The 16088-nt window shown below is 38.6% G+C and overlaps 1 protein-coding gene and 1 non-coding gene across 5 annotated transcripts in view; one reads left to right on the top strand and one right to left on the bottom strand.

The window, feature by feature from the left end:
• Positions 1-16088, top strand: part of PKP4 (plakophilin 4) — a 245882-nt gene that overhangs the window by 47848 nt on the left and 181946 nt on the right. The gene's annotated exons all lie outside the window — the stretch shown is intronic.
• On the bottom strand, positions 8954-9016 carry LOC139015876 (U7 small nuclear RNA). The gene has a single exon (XR_011472526.1). It is a non-coding gene; the product is annotated as a U7 small nuclear RNA (small nuclear RNA).

Here is a 16088-nt window from a genome sequence, read left to right as displayed (position 1 = left end):
GAAAAGCCCTGGTATTATGAATGGATGGGTGCCCCGAGGCAATGTGAGGATGGGCAAGGGGGGGGATTCTGAGTTGTACAGCTTTCCACACATTTTTAAATGAAGGTGAACATATAGTTAGAAGTTGCAAGGTGATTTGAAATGGGCAAAAAAATCTTCCAGACATAAAAAGCATTTTTACAGTTTTCATTACATTCTCATAATGGACTCTGTTTTTGCTACTTTGTTTCAGAATTTTTGTTGTGAAATACTTTGGAAGTGATAACACTTTATCATGTTATTAGTTTTACATAGTGTTCCAAAAATGTTAACTGCGTTGTGAAAAGTAATTTTGTTTCTTGGGCTTCATTTTTCTTTTCAGCATTTCTCTAGTGGTTATAATCATTGGGGATCCAGTTTATTATGCTGATGTTGCCACATAATCATCTTTCTTCTAACGTCTGGCGATCCCGACATGGAGATAAGTTGATAGGGCAGTCTTAGGCTGCTTTAGAACTTACTGTGCTCTGCTTTGCTCTTATATACACTTCTGTTTCTTTTGTTCATATATACACTTCTGTTTCTTTTGTTCAGATAGTGCTGTTGCTCTGTGCCAGCAGTGGGAAGGTTGTGAGTGTTTTTTTCTCCAGAGGTGGAAGATTGGGGGGATCCAGTTGCTCTCTACCAGGCACGGCCTCTACAGCACAACTGCCGATGCTGACATCACACAGCCAATGGCCACAAAGGAGAGCAGAGCCCCCCTTATCACTCAGGGATTGAGGCCATCGGAAGAGTACATCATTCTGTGCTCCTGTATTCAAAATAAGTGTGCGGGTGTGTGGTAAGAGATCAACTAAAGGACTAGTGTGCATGCATATAAACATAACCAGTAATACTGACAGTAGGGGGTGGTTAGGGCCTGTGCTTGGGGGGCGGGAGCGGGCGGGAGAGGTCAGTGGAGAAAAAGGAGATATATATAATACTTTCAACAATAAAGAATTTAAATTTAAAAAAATGAAAAAGGTCTTGTAAGGGCCCAAAATAACAATTACTTTAAATTTTTCACATGCTTGAGAAATTTAGTATGGTGGTTAATGGGGAAGGCTTATGAAGTTTGATTTTAGATGCATAAGACTAAATGGCCTTGGACTTCTTTTAAAATTAAAAAGTGGACCGCTTTTCCTGAGCACTGTAGATGCATATACTAATATTGCATGAGGCTGCACAGCCACCAATCCAAGCGGGTGGTGTTCCAATGGGGCCCCCACGATATACTCTTCCTGGTGAGCAACCTCCCCCATCCTGCACCTGTCAGTGAGGCATGCCATTGACCCACCTTGCTCCATTTCCTAGCTTATTCTTAGGAGCACTTCATTCCTTGTGACCCAGTTGTGTCTCTAGCTCTAGGGAAAGGGTAACACCACTGAGTTTTGGCCAGATAACATTTAACACGTGTCTGCATTTAGGTTAGAATACCCGAGGTGAGTGTTCTGATAATCCAAGAGGATAATTGGGCGTGTGTCCACTGGCCTAGAGGAAAATTTGTATTCTTGTGGGTGGCAGTTTGAAAGCTCAATGGTCTGTCTTCCTGACACTGTGTTATAAATCATGCCATTGTCTTAGTGCTTATTCTTCATCCACTTGGTTAGAAACGAGGTCAGTTATTTCTAGGGAAAAAAAATTGCTAATACTTAGACCAAGTTAAAAGACTGCCCTTACCCATAGATTTTTCTCAGACTTCTTGAATAAAATGAAGAATGTTGGAGCACAAAGACAATGGAGATTGGGAGTTAGAAAGTAGGATGCATGAATTGAACAAAGCATCACCTTTCCAGATTTGAGTTTGCAATTTCTAATTCTATTATTATGCACAGTAATGTCAGTTGTTAGAAAGTGAGATGGTAATCTCCCAGAAATGTAAGAAAGTTCTAATTACTGTACTAATGCTAGAGAAAGTGGTCATGCAAGTCATCCTCAATAGTAAGTTGCTGGCATTTTTTATGGACAGTATATACAGTAATTTAGTGTATTTTACATTCATGAATAATCGGGACAGACTAATCTTGCATGTTTGCTTCCTAATTACTCTATTTTTAGCACTCCATCATTTCTCTTGCTACTGCAGGAAGCTAGAATGTCCTAACCGCAGTGCAGTGCCTGCACCCATAGCACAGTGGCCAGTGTGCCAGCCCCAGACAGCTCAGTTGCTTCTGCAGAGAAAGCAATCATCCTAACTGCCAGTAATGACAACCTTGTTGATTATACCAGCCAAGGACTATTACTAATCATGCAAAATGTTCATTTTTGCCTTACAAATATGTTTTTGTTCTTGGTAAACGTACATAATATCAAAAAAATAATATAAAATAAAGATAATGCATCCTCATTAAAGCCTGAATTCTATAAAGAAAAGGCACAAAAAACTTCTCTACTTATAGATATTTTGTTTCCCTGAGCAACAGAAAATGCAGTTCTTATTTAACTAAGCAGCAATGCCATGGAAAAATATAACCCTGCAGATGGTAACAGTCTCCATTTTTTTTCCTGGAAGTACCTCCAAGTCCAAGTCTATGGCTCACTTGAATCATGAGTCCTTGACAGCATGCATGCGATTAGATACTTCTCCTGTATTGTCCCAGGGCACACTGGACTGTGAACTGCTCTTGCCACTTTGGGGCCGGAACCTGGGCCAAACAAATGAAGCCTGTAGCAATGAAGCTGTGATTCCAGATTAGGTTCTATTTTTCTGCTGGCCTTCTCCATCCGAGTGAACCTGAAACCTGGTGTGTCCAAATAGCGCCTAACATTGACCTTCCTCTTGTTTTTCCTAGTTTCATTCTGATATCAGACATAAAACCTTAACTCACCTTTGATTTGTCTCCTTCCCATGCCCCTGTATCTAGTCATTTATCAGGTCTTATAGACATTTTGTTTGACTTGTTTCTGAAACCTACAGTCTCGGTTCAATTCCCACTTCCATTTTTCCTCCTATCTGAACTTTTGGGATAAGCTCCAAGTAAGGCCTCCTGTCCCCTCTTTTTTCCAGTCAGCTTAACATAGTATAGCTAAAGAGATCTTCCTGAAATAAAGGTGATTTTGTCATTCTCCCAATCAGATATTTCCTTTGGAGCCCTGATGCCCACCAGACATCATACAGGTTCAAACTTCTTGGCCTAATCTGAGAGTCCAGCCATCCTTGCATTTCTCAGGATTTAACCATTAGCTCCCTTTAGGCCTCTGTCATTCACCCAAACCAGAATGATTATCATCTCTATTTATTCTTGCTGACTGTGCTCTTCACTCTGCCTCGAATCTTCTTCCCACTTCTTTACTCATGGGCGAGGACTTTGTACCCTTCAAGGCCCCGATCAGGTATTTCTTTCACAAAGGTGTTCCTGATCTCCAGCAACCCCCTTCCTCCTGCACACATGTGCATGTACACACCATTTCCCACATTATTTGTACTGCCTTTGATTACCTCCGGTGCTTTTTAACAGTGTGTTTATGGCCATATGTCATATTATTTACTTCTGAACTTCTTTGAAATCAGCATTAGTTTCTGATTCATTGTTCTGTTCTCCATGGTAGTAGGCATGTTGCCCCACACATAAATCAATAAAATGGATTCAGAGAACTTGATTTTTAATACTCCCACTTATCTGTGTTCTTTCCTCTGCAAAAGGCCTTTGATATTTGGTAATATTTGTAAAACTGTAGGAAGTAATGGTAAAAAAAAAACTAATCTTTGACCAGTTATAATAAAAGTATTATTTTGTGATTTAACCAATTTTATGAGGATTTTGTGTTAACAGGTGTTATGTTCTGTTTATAAGTTGGGAAAGATACTCTTCTTGTAATAGAGGTAGAATGTAGACATTCCTACCTTTTCATACTTTGTGATATCGATAAATCAATCTTATGTGTTAAGTATATTTTTTATATTTTTAACAGGCTGTGGAAGTTTGTGTATTGGCGAAGAAGTTGTAAGGGTTGACCACTATAATAAGTGATTTCCATTCTTCTGTTAATTAGAAAAGGTTTCTTTAGGAGAACATTTTAGACTCCAATATTAGAGTGAAAGAAATTCAGAGATGTAGGTACCGAGGAGAGGGTATGGACCAACGGAAAGGTATTTATTTGTATTCGAGCAGCTATGACAATCACTCCTTTAGGAGCAATCTCATCATTCCTGTCAGTGGCTCTGTTTTGGACAGAATGAACACCAGAGGGTTATGACAGACCCCAAATCTCAATGCCCATCCTCCTTGCTTTTCCTCTGCTGCTTGGGGCTGCCTGTACGTAAGAGCCATTTGGTAGAGCTGTTGCTTTGTTTGAGACTGAGAAGCTAGGAACATTTATCATAGCTGCTAGACCTGGCAGAGATGGGTTTTAGGTTGAACTTGGCAGGGACAGCAAGCATCCTCCAGCTCCCCAAGGGAGTCCTAGCTCACAGCACTCTGCCAATACTACGACCTGGGGCAGGTTTCCTGACTGCTGGGCCAGACTCCAGGGCCTCCTGAGCTCGGCCCTCAAGTGGGCTACTTTACTTCTGAGATGTGTAACCAAAAAGGCTAACATCACCAATGAAAACGTTCATAAGAACTCCGGTTCTAGTCTCTTCTGAGATTGATGTATCTTCCTAATCCTAGTGTGGGGTTCCCCAAAGAGCTTTCAGAGATGCTACCTGTCATCCTCAACCTAGTGCTCTATGCTGAAAGCTATAGTTTCAGTTGTCGCTCAAGTCCCTTTGTGCTTTAAAATTCTGTGATAGAATGCCTCACCTTCAGTTCCTACCTCTGCTCTTTCTCTGACATCTTACCTGTCTCCAAGTTCCATCTGGTCTGCAGTTGAAGTGTCTTCTTATCACCCCTCACCGTCAGCACTCTTCATTCATCCTACTCACCTTCCAGGTGAGTCACTGCAGTTGCTTTTGGCTGAACTTCTACCACCACCAGACTTCTTTCCAGTCCCTTAGCCCAGCTAGACTCATGTCGAACATTAAACCTGGTACCCTTAGAGAAATACCAAAATGCACTTGGTGTAGTGGGAGGCAATAGGTGGTCCACAAAGTAGGGTTAACCTCACGTGCTAATAGGTGCTGACAGTGATACAGAAAGTTTGTTTACATGTGGTACAGCCTCTACAGTGTTAGAGGTGGTTTGGGGAAGAATAAAAGTAGACATTCATAAAAGCAAAGAATAGTAAGTTCTCTCTGTTTTAAAATAAACTTTTGGCACAAATCCTTGAGACTTTCTGCTCAGTGGTCTTCTATTTATATGTTTTGAGAATGCCATGGGAATTCTTGGTAAGAAGTGTTAAAGACTTGAGGCCTATTTTATACCTCTCTTAGCTTTGCTATTCACATCTGTTTTGCCTAAATCCAGTTTGACCTCTGCTTGCTTGTAGGAATTTTTCAATCTAATTAAAACTTTGAGCCAATACATATGAAGGAATTGGAAAAGCTCCTGGAAGCAACATTTGTCAGATGATATAGGCAGTATCCAAGTTGTGATATACTTGCTATGCTTCTGATATTTCATAGGTGCATGTCAACTCATGTAGAAGATATGGTGAAAGGAATTTCAGTGCTTTCATTTGTTTCATGTTTAATTTGTAGCTGATTCTTACACTTTAGCTGCAGATTCCCTTGATTCTCCTTTTATCTCTAATTTCATCCTCCTAGGATTCAAAAATATTGTTATAACTTATAAATAAACATTTTAATGGCCAATGAAAAGAACTTGGAACTAAAGCAAACCCTTCAGGGGCCCTGGTCGGTTGGGCATCATCCCATGCACCAAAAGGCCACTGGTTCAATTCCCAGTTGGGGCTCATGCCCACATTGCAGGCTCGATCCCCAGTAGGGGTTTGCAAGAGGTAGCTGATCAATGTTTCTCTCTCTCCCCCTCTCCCTTCCTCTCTCTCTAAAAATAAGTTTAAAAAACATATTTTTTAAAAAGTAAGCCCTGCAGGTAGTTTTATAAAGTAAATTTATGTAAAGTGACATTATATTCTCATATGTAAAGTAATCTTTTATCAAATCACATTTATTTCATGAAGATAGACATAATTTTTTAATACGTACTTTTGAAACTTCAGATTTTATATTTCTTACTGAAATATTCTGTTAAAATTTGGACAGTCCAAGTAATTTAGTGCCTCCTATTTTTTAAATGGAAATTTTAGCAGCTGGACAAAGCTTTACAATTCATTTACTTTGAACTATTTTTAATCCCAAGCCCAATAAATTACATTTTTAATTGATTACTGACAATCTCAAAGCATTATTCCTATAGTTAAGAAGAGATTATGATCTCTAACAATTTTATTACAAAATTTTCTATAAATATAAAGCAATCTTTATGTATGCAGTTATGAAGCACTTTGTTTTATTATATTACTTCTGATATGTTATTTTGGGAGAATGATTCTCAACCTTTAGTGTGTCTGGGAATCACCTGGAGGGGTTGTTAAGTGTGGAAAACACAGATCGCCCTCCCGGCATCTCTGACTCAGTAGGTCTGTGATGTTGCTGATGCTACTGGATCACACTCTTAGGACCACTGGTTAGGATTCTAGTAAATAGTGTTTTGTTTGTTTTTATGATTTTCAAATATAATGAGTTCAAGATACAATAGAACATAGAAAAGATAAGAAAGGTTTGCCGTAGCTTTTATGGTTCACAGAGTTATATTCAAGCTGCCTTTTAGCTATGTTCCCTTTCTTGCTGTTCTCAGGATATTGCATTTTACTTATTTTGATTTAAATGTATGTAGTATTAACAGTATGATGGTATTACTTGGTAAATGACCAAATGTACATTAACTAGTTTTTTAAAAATAATTCAAGAGGTGGTAAATGTAGCATTGCAATGACTATTATACTATTAATTTTGCAACTGTGTTAGAAACTAAATACAAATAGGTTTCTGTAAGTCCCTGATACGTAGTGGGCACTCAGTACATGTTGGGATGAGCAAATGAATGTACTAGTTGCCCATTTCCCCCCAAGCTAATAATGGAGTTACTCCTTAAAAAATTGGCTGATCTGACTTTGAATATCTGAGTGTTATCTGGTTAATCAACTTTAATTTTTTGCTTCTCGTACTTCTCTTCCTGGTGTATGGTTATCTCACTGATAATTTATTTTTTAATACTTCACTGATAACTTAGCCTTTTTACTAGAAAGAGTGGGAGACAAGTTAAACATAAAATTAAGCCTTCACTTTTCTCTTGTTATTAATACTTAATTATTTACTGGAACAAGTGGTATTAACTTTAAAAACTTCATATAAGCATTTTGGGGGTGATTTGGGTTCATAATTTAAACTGGTTTTACAATCTTCTAAATATATCTTTTTAAAAAGTTAGCTAATCTGGAATATAAATGTATGGCAAGTTAAATATTATTCTTACAAATCCACAGAAATTTCCAATTCTTTATTATTGCATTCTGACCAAATTTGTTTTAGGATTCTGTTGCTTTGATTGTGTGCTGCAATAGAAAGAATCCTGCTTGGTAGTTCAGTTTGTTCACTAAATTCCACATCGCCAAGTAAAATAGAGACAGACACATATAGATAGAGAGCAGGCAGACAGCTCTGGTGGTGGGGTGTGTGTGGACGGATTGAGCAAAAAAGAGAAAAAGAGAGAACTCATGGACATGGACAAAAGTGTGGTGATTGCATTGGGTATGGGGATGTGGAAGAGGGCATGAAAGGGATAAATGGTGATGGGAAAAAATAAAATAAAAAAGAAAGAAGCCTACCTTGAGAACCAGCAGACCCATTAGCAAGACTGGGCAAGTTGTGTCCTGGCTCAGAGCTTCCAGTCATCTCTATTGTGTGATCCTTGATGTTAAATAATCTCCCTCAGGGAGCGTCCAGGCTGCTGTAGCTGAGGAAATTGAAGAAGGCCCAGGAGCAGTAGCTTCTGCTTTTATTTTTTTATGTATTGGTGTTACTCTCTATTTATTTAGAAAAAGAGGGTTAAGAACATAACTAATTTGGGAAAGTGCTTTAGATGAGCTTCAAGGTCCTTCCATTTCTAGAGTTCTGCGACACTTGTTTTTATTAGTCCTCAAGTGTATGTTGTTACCACATAATCTAGCCACAAAAATGCTTAGACATGTGCTGGTGACCTCAGGCGTTTCTGACACAAGTGCTTCTTGACTAATCTTGTATTTGGTATGAGGGCTTCCTTAGCTTCTATGTTTAATACTATTCGTTTTGTTATTATTTTTGAAATCTGCCCAAGAATCTACATCATTATCTCTTCACAATTTTTACTTGTCTGTTTTTAAAGTTTTAGTAAAACTTTATGAATTGGAGTGTTCTAAATCTCTGAAGAGACTAGAAAAGGAACATTGGAGTGGACCTTTTCCCGATTTCCTCTGACCAAAGTGCTTATATGAAATGTTGCCAAGAAGTTTCTATAGATGTAATTTCACCTTGTATACTTTTAGGATGGGTGGGCCAGCCAACTGCTAGTTAAAATATTTTATTTTTGACTAGGGAAGATAAATCAAAGGTGTTTAATAAAATAATGGCTAAGTTTGCTAAAACTACCATATTTAGTTTATGGTCATTCTTCAAGGTTGTATTCTCTTTGGAGGACATTCTTGTGAGGTGTTGTCACATACTGTCTCATGAATAGCAGTATGGAGTCGAGTGGCTTCCCTGTCAACATAAAGCCTGTTCCATCCAGCCATAGACCAGAAGAAGCACATAGGGCAAGACCTAGGAAATGCCCTGGAAGAGAGGGAGGCCCCCGACCGGTTCTCCGGGGTGGGGGCGGGGGGAAGGGTCAGCCGCAGTCGGAAGTTCTGGAAGTTCCTCCTGCGCCCCCCAGAGCACCCCACTGAACCCCCAGGTATTGGGAATACTCAGGTGTGTGTGACGCTCTAACAATTAGGGAAAATAACGCTCGCCTGTGCTTTAAGTCGTTCTGTTGTTACCATGAACTTGCTATTTGGGGAGGGCCTTCTGGGCCATGCGGGAAGACCTGCTGGACAAATTCAAAAGGAGCTGTAAGCACTGCAGGGCGGGCCCTGGAGAGAACGCAACTGTTTTATTCTTTTTCCTCTTTTGCTTTGAAGGCCAAGGTAACATGTCCAGCACTTGGATGTTTTTATATCCTATACATCATTTATTTATCACAATCCATATATTTTATTTTGCAGTGCTGCATATAGATTGATTTGTATCATAAATACCAATTCATACTATAAATGATTGGTGCTATATTGCATACTGAATCAGAATCCACGAGTTTGAGTCTGGAGAGAGACCTGTGTGTTTCTCAGTATTTTTTTCTGTGACTGACCACTGTGAAGGTATGAAGATGAGTTTAGGCTGTTAATGGGAGTGGCTTTGTTGTGATGTAATTTCAGTAGCTGCTCATGGCAGCTGTTAGTTGAAAGTAAATTGAAAACCAGATGGTTTAAATATCACAGTGGTGAAGATCAGCAGAGGACTGTGAAACGGACTCAGCAATGGCAACATGAGACTACCCCAACTAACTCAGATGTGTTTCATTTGACACTCTCTCAGCTTGGCCCCTTGCTTAAATCGCTTCATTTGAAAAAACTCCTTTTGGGGGGAATGAATTGCAGGTCTTTAAAGAGGAACTGGTGTTTGGCTTCTTGGTTAGTTCAGTATTTTTCAGTTCTTTCGTGACCATCAGATTATTGAAGTTAACATTGACGTCTTCCTCAAACTTCTCTGGTTTCTTTCACAGAAATCAAAAGAGCAGAGGAAATATATTGTTAAGCAATTGGTAAGAAAGTGATGCTTGAGGTTTGAGGTCCGGAGGGTGTCTTGAATGTGGATTACTAGGACAAGCTCTCTAAATCTTTGTTGCCAGTTGAATGCTGTAGTGTAATGTGAGCCCAGAGCTCTCTCCTGGTGAGCTCTGTCCTCTATTGAAAACTTCCTGGAGCCATCCCCAGTAATAGACTTCCTCCACTTTGCTTATGATATTGGAGCACAGGGTGGGTGCTGCCTTTCTCCCTTAACAGGTACACCCAATTTTCTGCACCCAAAGAGCATTTTATCCTTTAGACATTCCACATGAGACGTTGTGAAAATAGAAATAAAGATGCCAGTAAAGGAAAGTTAGAAACCACTGCATCTCCTGGGCAATTGCTAACTCCCACTGACAATTCTTGCATGAGTTTTGTAATAGTTTATAATCGATGTATAGGTAGATACTGTAGATCCAGATGCTCTCAGAGTAGTAGTCTCAGAAAGAGCAGAGAATTATTGAGCTTTAAAATGGGCAAATTAACCTTTCAGTGTCTTTTTCTATCATCTTCACCAAACATTAAATTAAATATCTTATTTATTATGGTGCCTCTGATGTTCAAAATGATATATATTACTGTAATTCTTATGATTTGTGAGGGTACACATTTCCATGTGGACAGATGGTACTTTTGACACAGCCTTTATAATCCTAGTAGGCTGCTTGGGCATCAAAATTTTATATTCACACTATTACCTTAATTGTAGAGAGATTCTGGGGTGGCTGTGGAAAGTCGTCCAACATGTGTTCTCTTTCTTTGCATTGCCAGAGCTCTAAATATTTAGCAGTCATTACTTATTTATACTCTGTAATACCATACTTTATTGGTGAGTGTTCTACCTTTCAGAGGGCATTAGGTAGTTCTCTGCAGTATCTAAGAGAAATATGAACATGTCCCTATTAGTGAACTTCAAATCATAGTTTATGATAGTCAGATTAATAAAGGCAGGTCCCTCTATACCCCATACACCCCCTGCTCCCCAATTAAAATGACACAAAAAATGCATATAGGGCACAATATTTTAAACTCAAAGTATTTATTTTTGAGATTCAGTTATGTCACATCAGTTTAGATTCTGATAGCTTATGACTTTGTAACCAATTCAGTTTGCTAGACTGAAGTTATCTTGAAACTATGAATAAATGAAGCATTAAGCAAAAAAAAAAAAAAGTAAACCAAAATTTTAAGAGTTGTAAACATAGTTAATCTTTGAGATATTTTACCACACTATTTTAGAACCATTGGATGCTGCTTTTGATCCATTCATTAAATCAGGGCACAGATATATACTTTTTATTAGCAATAATAAAAAACATATTGTTAAAATGTAGAATAATCCATTCCTTTCATTTTCCTGCCCACTTAATCTGACCAGGTGATGTTTCATTATATTTTGATGTTATCAAAATCAAGACTGATAACAGCTTTCTAATCATAATTCTGATTCACTGGGTCTGATTAAAAGCAACAACAACATTTTAGTTACACACTAGATCTGCAGCTGATAATTTAGAAATACCAGTGTGACCACATGGTAACACAAATGTGTTACCTTCTGCTAATGGAATGTAGCTTCCTTGACTTGGGGTTATTTTCCTAAATTCTTCCTTTTAAGAAAGTCAGAACCCTCACCTGAAAAACAAGTTACCTAACTGGGAAGCTTGAGAATGAAATCTGGTCCTTTCTGACAGTTTTAGTGCCAGTGACTGAACAAAAGACTTCTGTAGGGAAACAGTTTGCTCAGTGGTTCTTTGAATATGAGCCATCTAATATATTAAACATTTTTCAGTCAGCGCAGCAGTAGAGTGCCAGTCTCTGTTTTCAGCTGCTCGCATAGCAGAACCAGTTCTGTCAGCAGGCATTGTGTGAAATGCCCCAGCACACGTGTTCCACACCAAAGGAAATACAGACGTAGACAGGAGTTCTGGTTTCAAGTAACTTCAGTCTAAATAGATGAGAGAATATTTTAAGGAGCAGATAAAGTGGGTGAAAATGAACATTGTGCATTGTTAAGACTTTTAACTAAATTAGCTGGGACTGGAGGAGTGAGTCATTCCCCCAAAAAGGGCAATTTCAGAACACATTGAGGAGTGCCTTCTTAAGGGTGAGACAGAGTATGTGTGTGGAAGGAAGGAGGTTTGGTGAAGCAGGAGACAGTGAGCCTGGTGCTACGCCTGCCTGTGGAGTTTGAAAGACAGGAGGCAGAGTGGCTGTGCCCAGGAAGTGGCACGAGTGCGGGGCTGAGCTCTGGCGGGAGTGGCAGAGGGGCCCATTCCATTTCCCCTGCCTCAAACAGCCCATTGAAGACATGAAAATGGCACCATAGGGAGGCTATGTTGCGAGGGAACTACTGTTGGCCACAGTTTAGAGACAAGCACATTATTCTGTTAATTTACCTTCATGGTCTCTCTACCATTCTTCTCAATTCTGTTGTTCCAAAAGACCAAAGTATTCAAGTATACTCTGAGGGAGTGAGTTGAGGGAGGAGCCCTGAGAGGAATGTGGGGGAGAGGGAATATCCCAGTCTATAAAACCCATGTTAGAGTCTCTACTACCTAACCACTCATCACAGACCTTAAAGTTGATGGTTTTTATTTTCTATACATACTGTATTATGTCAATCAAAAGTCTACTTTTTGGTTAATTTGAGATACACAATTTTATTTGAATGCTAAGACTTATCAAAACTTACCAGTGCTCCAAACAAATAAATGTTCTACCCTTTGGAAAAAATGAGTAAATTTGGAGAATTTGCTGTAACTTTGAAAAATTTGATGTACTGTTTATCTGATGAATAACATTTGCTCAGTTACACAATGACTGTTTATATTTATAATAATAAAGAGCTAACATGCTAATAGACCGAACAGCAGAAGCTGGGGCCGCGAGGGCAATGAGAGCCGAGCACCTTGCACAAATTTCGTACAATGGGCCTCTAGTATTTATATATGAGAGAGAGAGCGAGAGAGAGAGTATGAGACCAGTTAGGAAGACATTTTCAAAGTGAAGCATTTCTGTCTTGCCACTTTATTTTTGTTCAAACTTTTATACAGAAAACATGTATTTACCTTTCATGTGGTTATGACATGCCACTTCAATTTTACAAGTGAAATAGGAGCATATATAAATGTAAGCTAGTCAAAATAGATTCCCACTCTGAATCAGACCCATTAGATGTTTTAAAGAATCCTGAGTAGAGCATATTTAATCATAAAAATGAGTAGTACTAAAGTCAATAGTAATGGTATGGTATGAATTATATCTTAATTTTTAAAAATGTTATGATTCATCTGTTTGGAGAGAAGTTTTTCTAGTTGCTTATTCAAATTTGAAGACAATTCTATATTATTATACGATACGGATTTGTATTCACCTGTACCTTGGGGTGACCTGAGTAGAAACACAAAACACAGTGAATTTTAATGAGGACAGGCTTTATTCAAAGATATGCAAAGTAGAGATAATTGTGTAGGTGCTTTCTGGATTCATGTGTGGAATACTGAACCATATTATTCTGAAGAAGTTTTGGAATTGTTTGCACTTTAGATAATTAAATGCACTGTTGTTGTTTTTTTAAAGCAAAGAACTTAAACAGATCATTAGCCATAAATGATAACCCCAGAATTAAGGCATGGTTCTGCAAAAGTTGATATAAACTAGTGAATTTTGGAGGAATTGAGTCTAATTAGCATTTATATGGTGTCATCGCAGTGCATGAGCACAGCAGTGGTGGAGAATCCTGGCACGTTGGCTTGTAAAACCTTCCTAGCAGCCAGGCCTCTAAGTACGGAGCTGTTTCATCCTGTTCTAGAGTGACTAATAGACTGTGTTACTCATGGTGACTAACCTTTTCATCTAAGTTTTGTGTTAACTATTTCTTAAGTTTCTGAATTGGAATGGGTGGCCATTCAGCTAGGTTGTTGTCTGGAGAGAACAACTATTGGTGGAGACAAGGCCTCCCCAAAATCACATCACAGAGCTTCAGCCCTGGCCTTGTCCTCATCTTTGTAGTTGTAAGAAGTAGGACTGATACAAAAACCAGAGCGCTAATTTATTATTAGCTCATAATTACCAAATGTCCCCAGGTTTGCCAAACAGGCTTCTCCCTTCTGCTATCAAGGTCACTGTTGAACCTAGAATCCTGTCAAAGGTAAAGAGAGAGTTTCACAAGAGATTTCATTTCAAGATCGTCTCTGTCCCTTACAGCAGAAAACCTTACAGAGACCTCAGGTTTTTGACTTCCTCAGACCGCCGGGATCTAAGGCTCTCTTTTCCTGTGCTTCATGCTGACTGTTCCTTCTCCAGTTCTGATGCGAATTGTGATGGATATTCTGCTCTGGGTGTTATAGTCTTTTCTTTGATTATTTTATACAATTTTTTAAGCTAATACATTTACTGACTCTTAGTTTATTTCCACCCATATCCAATATTATCCTTATTTTATTGATTTTCTAAATTTCTTCTGGGAGCCGCCCAGTTTCCTGTCTCTTCGGGTTTTGAGAACAGCTCCCGTCTGCATCTGGGTGTACCTGGTGAGGATACGGAAGCAAGGAGGGTCGTGCTACTAAGGGTATCATCGTAGTCTCCTGTAACAGACCACCTGGGAATGATGGACGGGTTTTCTAGGATTACAGTCATCGTTGTATCCCCAGGGGCTTGGCGTGTGAAGGATAGCCTACGTGTTTTCTCCTACAGGTTTAGCATGATGTGTTCTTTTTGAAGTCTTCTTAAATGAAGTTGCTCTTTTCCCCACAGGGGCTTTCTAGGCCTTTCATATATTTTACTATGACTCTAAGTTGATACTTTCTAGCTTTTACTCTCTTCCTCTCCTTATCAATTCTAACTCCAGGCCACATTGCCACCTTCACTGAGGCAGTGGTACCTGACTCATTTGAATTCTTTGCCTCAACTTTCACCATCATATTAGGCAGTCCATCTCTTTCCCTATCCTTGTGGTTCCTTCATCTTCTCATCTCCAAAGTTCTCTCCCTCCTTCCCTCCTCCCCACTGTTGGCTTTCTCTGAATGCAACATATTGAGATGTTGTCTGCCTCTTTGTCTTTATAGTAACTCTCATCTTTGACCACTTTCCTACTGTGATACGTTTTATGCCTCTTTACTGGTACAATTTTTACGCTATTTTTAATCCTCTCTTGCTAGACGGTGAGCTCCTTCAGCATCTTGATGGTTCCAAAACCTCACACTACCTGGCATATAAATGTTATTTCAAAGGCAGCACAGATTTGTTTCATTTCCCTTCAGTTTGTTTCTTTCCTTCATTGGACAAACTCTAATGAACATCTATTGTGTTTCAGGCACTTTTATTGGTGCTGTGAATACAGTGGTGATCCAGATAAAAATCATCCCTGTTCCTACTGAACCTAGAGTATATGGCTGGGGTTTATAGAACAGGAAATATTCAGTGTATATAGAAAAGGGAAGTACAATATAGTCCACTGCACACTCCATCTGTCATCAACACAATTCTAGAGGCTTTATAAGGTTGATATTTATTCTTGTGCTTTCTTCAAAAAGCTGTTTGGAGATGGTAAGTGTGAAAATGTGTTTATCTTTTTGAAAACAAAATATGGTTTAAGCATACAGAATATAAACTGAATAAAGGAGATGGAAAGATAAGCATCATTTCTCTAACTTTAGCTTGCTGAAGACATGGACAGAAAGAAAAGATTGTTTTACATTGTTAATCTACCTACTTTATTTTTTAAAATCTAGAATTTTCCCTTTTACTCTAAAGAGCTACTTAAGAAATTGGAAGTCATTAGATGCATCATTTCTTAAATCAGCATTGTTAAAAGTGGCTTTAATAGGACTGACATTAATGGTTTTGATGATACACCAGTTCAAAACTGTTAACTTTCCTCCTTTACCTGTGCTTTCAATAAAGCACCACTTAGAGATTAACATCTGTCCTAAACTGGACATGTTTTAGACAAATTCTTACATGAGTCCCAGATGGGGAGTTTATCTCCACACCCAAAGCACCAGTACGTACTATGCACCTAGGGTATTTCCAATGAATGTTCATGAGATGAGCATGAAAAAATATAATTACAGCTTGCACCTGGCCTGGAGCAGGCTGAGTTGTGTTTTTCTTTTTCTGGAAAATTATTTATTCCTTAGTTCAGAAACTAAGTTTTCCACAAAATTGGTACCCAACTTATAGCCAAAGCACAATTTTGTGTTTAATTTTGTTGGCAGGAATCTTTATTCAAAAAGCTTAATTTTTTCTGTATCATTTTCTTTAAAGTACTTACATTTTTAAAATAGGCTGGCATTGGTAAAGCC

The sequence above is a fragment of the Myotis yumanensis genome, unplaced genomic scaffold, assembly GCF_028538775.1.
Source record: "Myotis yumanensis isolate MYYU_CA2020_CCGP unplaced genomic scaffold, mMyoYum1.0.hap1 SCAF_8, whole genome shotgun sequence".
Taxonomy (NCBI): domain Eukaryota; kingdom Metazoa; phylum Chordata; class Mammalia; order Chiroptera; family Vespertilionidae; genus Myotis; species Myotis yumanensis.
The sequence above is the reverse complement of the archived record's forward strand: the minus strand, read 5'-3'. Positions and strand labels throughout refer to the sequence as shown.